We start from the raw sequence: 7691 nt of genomic DNA, 5'->3' as shown, positions 1-7691 counted from the left end.
CGGCAGTTCGTTCCTAATTGGAGTCGTTGGTGTATTCCATACTTCTAGCGATTGGATTTCACTCAAAACTCACCAAATGACTCCCCCCACCATATTATGATGTTGCCCAAGTTTTGGGCTCGGTCCGAAATCAATAGGTGTTCCAAATTGCACAATTCAAGTTCAACGGCAGTTCGTTCCTAATTGGAGTGGTTGGTGTATTCCATACTTCTAGCGTTTGGATTTCACTCAAAACTCACCAAATGACTCCTCCCACCATATTATGATGTTGCCCAAGTTTTGGGCTCGATCCGAACTCAATAGGTGTGAGAAATTGAACAATTCAAGTTCTACGGCAGTTCGTTCCAAATTGGAGTGGTTGGTGTATTCCATACTTCTAGCAATTGGATTTCACTCAAAACTCACCAAATGACTCCTCCCACCATATTATGATGTTGCACAAGTGTGGGGTTCCATCCGAAATCAATAGGTGTGAGAAATTGGACAATTCAAGTTCAACGGCAGTTCGTTCCTCATTGGAGTGGTTGGTGTATTCCATACTTCTAGCGATTGCATTTCACTCAAAACTCACCAAATGACTCCTCCCACCATATTATGATGTTGCCCAAGTTTTGGGCTCGATCCGAACTCAATAGGTGAGAGAAATTGGACAATTTAAGTTCAACGGCAGTTCGTTCCTACTTGGAAGGGTCGGCGTATTCCATACTTCTAGCGATTGGATTTCACTCAAAACTCACCAAATGACTCCTCCCACCATATGATGATGTTGCACAAGTTTGGGGTTCCATCCGAAATCAATAGGTGTGAGAAATTGGACAATTCAAGTTCAACGGCAGTTCGTTCCAAATTGGAGTGGTTGGTGTATTCCATACTTCAAGCGATTGGATTTCACTCAAAAATCACCAAATGACGTCTCCCACCATATTATGATGTTGCCCAAGTTTTGGGCTTGATCCGAAATCAATAGGTGTTCCAAATTGGACAATTCAAGTTCAACGGCAGTTCGTTCCTAATTGGAGTGGTTGGTGTATTCCGTACTTCTAGCGATTGGATTTCACTCAAAACTCACCAAATGACTCATCCCACTGTATTATGATGTTGCACAAGTTTTGGGCTCGACCTGAAATCGAAAGGTGTGAGAAATTGGTCAATTCAATTTCAACGATAGTTTGTTCCTAATTGGAGTGGTTGGTGTATTCCATACTTCTAGCGATCGGATTTCACTCAAAACGCACCAAATGACTCCTCCCACCATATTATGATGTTGCCCAAGTTTTGGGCTCGATCCGAAATCAATAGGTGTTCCAAATTGGACAATTCAAGTTCAACGGCAGTTCGTTCCTAATTGGAGTCGTTGGTGTATTCCATACTTCTAGCGATTGGTTTCACTCAAAACTCACCAAACGACTCCTCCCACCATAATATGATGTTGCACAAGTTTGGGGTTCGATCCGAAATCAATAGGTGTGAGAAATTGGACAATTCAAGTTCAACGGCAGTTCGTTCCTAATGGGAGTGGTTGGTGTATTCCATACTTCTAGCGATTGGATTTCACTCAAAACACACCAAATGACTCCTCCCACCATATTATGATGTTGCCCAAGTTTTGGGCTCGATCCGAAATCAATAGGTGTGAGACATTGGAAAATTCAAGTTCAACGGCAGTTCGTTCCTAAATGGAGTGGTTGGTGTATTCCATACTTCTAGCGATTGGATTTCACTCAAAACTCACCAAATGACTCCGCCCACCATATTATGATGTTGCCCAAGTTTTGGGCTCGATCCGAAATGAATAGGTGTTCCAAATTGGACAATTCAAGTTCAACGGCAGTTCGTTCCTAATTGGAGTGGTTGGTGTATTCCGTACTTCTAGCGATTGGATTTCACTCAAAACTCACCAAATGACTCCTCCCACCATATTATGATGTTGCCCAAGTTTGGGGCTCGGTTCGAAATCAATAGGTGTGAGAAATTGGTCAATTCAATTTGAACGGCAGTTCGTTCCTAATTGGAGTGGTTGGTGTATTCCATACTTCTAGCGATTTGATTTCAGTCAAAACACACCAAATGACTCCTCCCACCATATTATGATGTTGCCCAAGTTTTGGGCTCGATCCGAAATCAATAGGTGCGAGACATTGGAAAATTCAAGTTCAACGGCAGTTCGTTCCTAAATGGAGTGGTTGGTGTATTCCATACTTCTAGCGATTGGATTTCACTCAAAACTCACCAAATGACTCCGCCCACCATATTATGGTTTTGCCCAAGTTTTGGGCTCGATCCGAAATCAATAGGTGTTCCAAATTCGACAATTCAAGTTCAACGGCAGTTCGTTCCTAATTGGAGTGGTTGGTGTATTCCATACTTCTAGCGATTGGATTTCACTCAAAACTCACCAAATGACTCCTCCCACCATATTACGATGTTGCCCAAGTTTGGGGCTCGATCCAAAGTCAATAGGTGTGAGAAATTGGACAATTCAAGTTCAACGGCAGTTCGTTCCTAATTGGAGTGGTTGGTGTATTCCATACTTCTAGCGATTGGATTTCACTCAAAACTCACCAAATGACTCTTCCCACCATAATATGATGTTGCACAAGTTTGGGGTTTGATCCGAAATCAATAGGTGTGAGAAATTGGACAATTCAAGTTCAACGGCAGTTCGTTCCTAATGGGAGTGGTTGGTGTATTCCATACTTCTAGCGATTGGATTTCACTCAAAACACACCAAATGACTCCTCCCACCATATTATGATGTTGCCCAAGTTTTGGGCTCGATCCGAAATCAATAGGTGTGAGACATTGGAAAATTCAAGTTCAACGGCAGTTCGTTCCTAAATGGAGTGGTTGGTGTATTCCATACTTCTAGCGATTGGATTTCACTCAAAACTCACCAAATGACTCCGCCCACCATATTATGATGTTGCCCAAGTTTTGGGCTCGATCCGAAATCAATAGGTGTTCCAAATTGGACAATTCAAGTTCAACGGCAGTTCGTTCCTAATTGGAGTGGTTGGTGTATTCCGTACTTCTAGCGATTGGATTTCACTCAAAACTCACCAAATGACTCCTCCCACCATATTATGATGTTGCCCAAGTTTGGGGCTCGGTTCGAAATCAATAGGTGTGAGAAATTGGTCAATTCAATTTGAACGGCAGTTCGTTCCTAATTGGAGTGGTTGGTGTATTCCATACTTCTAGCGATTGGATTTCACTCAAAACTCACCAAATGACTCCTCCCACCATATTATGATGTTGCCCAAGTTTGGGGCTCGGTCCGAAATCAATAGGTTTGAGAAATTGGACAATTCAAGTTCAACGGCAGTTCGTTCCTAATTGGAGTGGTTGGTGTATTCCATACTTCTAGCGATTGGATTTCACTCAAAACTCACCAAATGACTCCTCCCACCATATTATGATGTTGCCCAAGTTTTGGGCTCGCTCCGAAATCAATAGGTGTTCGAAATTGGACAATTCAAGTTCAACGGCAGTTCGTTCCTAATTGGAGTGGTTGGTGTATTCCATACTTCTAGCGATTGGATTCCACTCAAAACTCACCAAACGACTCCTCCCACCATATTATGATGTTGCCCAAGTTTTGGGCTCGATCCGAAATCAATAGGTGTGAGAAATTGGACAATTCAAGTTCAACGGCAGTTCGTTCCTAAATGGAGTGGTTGGTGTATTCCATACTTCTAGCGATTGGATTTCACTCAAAACTCACCAAATGACTCCGCCCACCATATTATGATGTTGCCCAAGTTTTGGGCTCGATCCGAAATCAATAGGTGTTCCAAATTGGACAATTCAAGTTCAACGGCAGTTCGTTCCTAATTGGAGTGGTTGGTGTATTCCATACTTCTAGCGATTGGATTCCACTCAAAACTCACCAAACGACTCCTCCCACCATATTATGATGTTGCCCAAGTTTTGGGCTCGATCCGAAATCAATAGGTGTGAGAAATTGGACAATTCAAGTTCAACGGCAGGTCGTTCCAAATTGGAGTGGTTGGTGTATTCCTTACTTCTAGCGATTGGATTTCACTCAAAACTCACCAAATGACTCCTCCCACCATATTATGATGTTGCCCAAGTTTTGGGATCGATCCGAAATCAATAGGGGTGAGAAATTGGACAATTCAAGTTCAACGGCAGTTCGTTCCTAATTGGAGTGGTTGGTGTATTCCGTACTTCTAGCGATTGGATTTCACTCAAAACCCACCAAATGACTCCTCCCACCATATTATGATGTTGCCCAAGTTTTGGGCTCGATCCGAAATCAATAGGTGTTCCAAATTGGACAATTCAAGTTCAACGGCAGTTCGTTCCTAATTGGAGTCGTTGGTGTGTTCTATACTTCTAGCGATTGGATTTCACTCAAAACTCACCAAATGACTCCTCCCACCATATTATGGTGTTGCCCAAATTTTGGGCTCGATCCGAAATCTATATGATCGGTTCATAATTGTATATCATTTTGTATCCTTCTAGCTTATGATTTGGTTATGTGTTTGAGTTAAACTTGTGCTTTTAATCCTTTTTGTGTTTATCTTTCAGTTAATTGACATTTAGGTAACAATGATGACTTTGGATAGGAAATGATGCAATCCTTGCATGTTAAGGCTTGATTTGGGTGAGTGGAAGAAGGGCTTAAAGACAAACACATTTTGGCTACAACTCCTTTCCAGCCCAATTTCGTGGGTCAGCTTCTTGGCCTTGGATCAGCATGCTATGGGGCTTGGATGAGGTGAAGATCTTCATGAAACTTGTTCCAATGGGTGTCTAGTACAACATATCCAAATTTCAGCCCAATTGGACATTTGTGGAGTGCTCAGCCCGCCCAACACTCAACCCTGCTCAGGAGGATTTGCAGCTGCCAGCTTTGTCATGTGCCTCCATGTGCCTCACCCATGCTGCAACTGACTTTGGATCCAACATAATGAGTGAAGTGGGGAGGCATTCCAGCTATGAAAGTCTAAAGGATCAAGTTGGTACATGCTGGAGTTATTATTGAGAAAGCATGTGCATGCATGTAAAGCATAAATGAAATGAAGTCAATTCCAGTCTCTGTTCGGCAGCCAAATTGCAAGGCCCAAAACGCATACTTCTACTGCTCCGATGGGAATACTTTCTTCATAGCAGTTGTTCCAATGGGTGTCTACTATAACATATACAAATTTGAGCCCCATTGAATACGTTTTGAAACCTCTGGCCTTCCTACACCAAGTATGGTTCAGAAGACTCGTTTTTGTTCAACAACCAAAAGAAGACCACATGGGTTGGCAGCAAAAGGCAGCCACAATTGATCACCTTTGATCCCATGTGAAGAAAGCTTGAGGTGCAGCAAAAGAAGTATGGGATGGGATTGATTCCAACCACACTAACATAGACAAGATGAAGTGGGAGTTATGGGTTGTATTAAATGAGGAATGGTGGTGTTGGATTTCATCATGATGTTCCTCCCTCTTAGCCCTATAAATAGAGGAGTCTTCAAGCTACAAAATTCACTTCAGCCATCCTCCACACTTCCATCATCCAGAAATCATCCTCATACATTCCCACAACCCCAAACACTCAAGCAATCAACCCAATACTCTAAACTGCCCCAAAATCACCAAAACAGCTCCAGAAAACCTCCCTTCCATTTCCCTACGAATTTCCTCTTTCTCAGCCATCACCGCTCACTCAAGCTCATCTCAAATCACCTCCATATCCTTCATACATCCTTCTAGACGTGGAGAAGCTCTTGGAGAAGCATTGGACACTACAAGAACTTCAGAAAAGGGTTTTTCTACTCTTATGGCATTCATTATGTTTTCCCATTTCTATTTTAGTTTCTTTTCCATTATGAGTAGCTAAATCCATAACTAGGGCTTCGATGTAACCTAACATGAATATTCTGGGTTTATAAGTTTGGAGTTTCAAGTTTGATTCATGATTCATGTTCTTATTCATTATGCTTATAAGTTAACATGCTTGTTTGAATGATTGATCACCATTAGAACTTGTTTGTTAACTATCTTGGTTTGAATTAAGAGTAGACACCATGCTTTAATTCGAATTGAACTATGAATAGGAAGAGTATGTATGGGCATTCGACAACAGGGATTAGATACATGCTTGGTTGTTTAAATTGTTCTTCTATGCTTAATGGGTTCCTAATGCTTAATTTTAGGTTAGACAACAAATGATCAAATTAGGGAATTAGGAACACAAGGTTAGGATCAAACACCATGGCCTAATCATACTTTAGCTAGAATCAATCTTTGAATCTGAATTAGACTTGTTACTTGACTCCATATAACCCAGAATTGAATTGTTATGGTGATTCGAATGCCCTAGTCTCCAAATCTGTTTTCCAACTCTTAAAACCACTCTTTGTTACACTTGTTTATTTGCTTTCATTTGCAATTTCAGTTTGCTCACTTCCTTTCACAATCACAATCACTCTCACTTTAATTTCTGTTTTAGACTTAACTTCCTAACTTCTTGAATTCGGTAATCTACGTACATAACTAATTTGAACTTCTCAGTCTTCGTGGGTACGACCTCGTACTTGTCTTGCTATATTACTAATTGCCCCGAACAATTGCGAGTTAACATAATAATTAACAACAAATTTTGGCGCCGTTGCCGGGGACTGAACGAAAGTTCTTCCCTGGTTATGTGCCCAAGGTTATCCTATTCTTTTTAGTGTTTCTAATTAATCTAATTTTCTGTTTCAGGTAGTTTATGTCTAAAAGACCGTTCCTTGAACAAGTGAGGTCTTCGTTCCAACGCTCCAGATCTTTGAACGCAGGACCATCGTTGCAACCCAACCGGGTGATCTCTGAAGTTCATAATCGTCTAGAAAGAGAGTTGTCAACTGCAAAAGAGCAAGCTCTTGCCACATTTACAAGTATTGCTCTCCACACTGAACTTCCTGGTTCTTCACCTTCAAATTCGGAAGAAAGTTCAGACCAAGAAGAAGAAGAAGAGATGGCTGCCAATGAGTTCATGGGAGAACTTGATATCCCAACAATTCCAGCATCTCCTTCAAGCATTTTGCTGCCCACTGTAGCTCGAAATTATGAGCTTAAATCTTCTCATCTTAATATGCTGCCTTCCTTTTATGGTTTACCTAATGAAGATCCATTAACTCATATAAAGGATATTTTTAATGTTGTGAGTTCTTTTCCCTTGACAGGTGTGACAGAAGATCAACTTCGAATGAGAGTGTTTCCATACACTTTGAAGGATAAGGCGAAATATTGGTTGAATTCTTTGAAGCCTGGTTCACTCACTACATGGGCTGCCATTCAAAAGAAGTTCTTGGAGAAATACTTCTCGACGCAAAAGACCGACATGCTTAGGGATAAGATCTTGTTATTTGCACAGCAAGATGATGAATCGTTTTGTGAAGCATGGGAGAGATTCAATGGGCTGCTCAACCAATGTCCTCATCATGGGATTCCATTGAAGCTTCAAATGCGTATGTTTTATAAAGGACTAACCCCTTCTAGTCATAATATAGTCACCAATTTTGCAGGTGGTTCTTTTAAAACCAAAACTCCAGAAGAAACATACGAACTCTTTGAGGAGATAGCAATGGAGACCCAACATACGGATACAAGAGGTAAACGTGTTATTAGTGGTTCTAATGATGCTTCTAGTGTGCAGATTTCAAAACTGGAACAAAAGCTAGATGCTCT

At 41.3% G+C, this 7691-nt stretch overlaps 1 non-coding gene across 1 annotated transcript; it reads right to left on the bottom strand.

The window, feature by feature from the left end:
* Positions 1 to 7344: 7344 nt before the first annotated feature.
* Positions 7345 to 7451, bottom strand: LOC148292316 (small nucleolar RNA R71). Its single transcript, XR_015827169.1, has one exon. It is a non-coding gene; the product is annotated as a small nucleolar RNA R71 (small nucleolar RNA).
* Positions 7452 to 7691: the final 240 nt, after the last annotated feature.

The sequence above is a fragment of the Prunus avium genome, chromosome 8 (genome assembly GCF_965620075.1).
Source record: "Prunus avium chromosome 8, drPruAviu1.hap1.1, whole genome shotgun sequence".
NCBI lineage: Eukaryota > Viridiplantae > Streptophyta > Magnoliopsida > Rosales > Rosaceae > Prunus > Prunus avium.
This window is presented reverse-complemented; position numbering and strand designations above follow the sequence as displayed.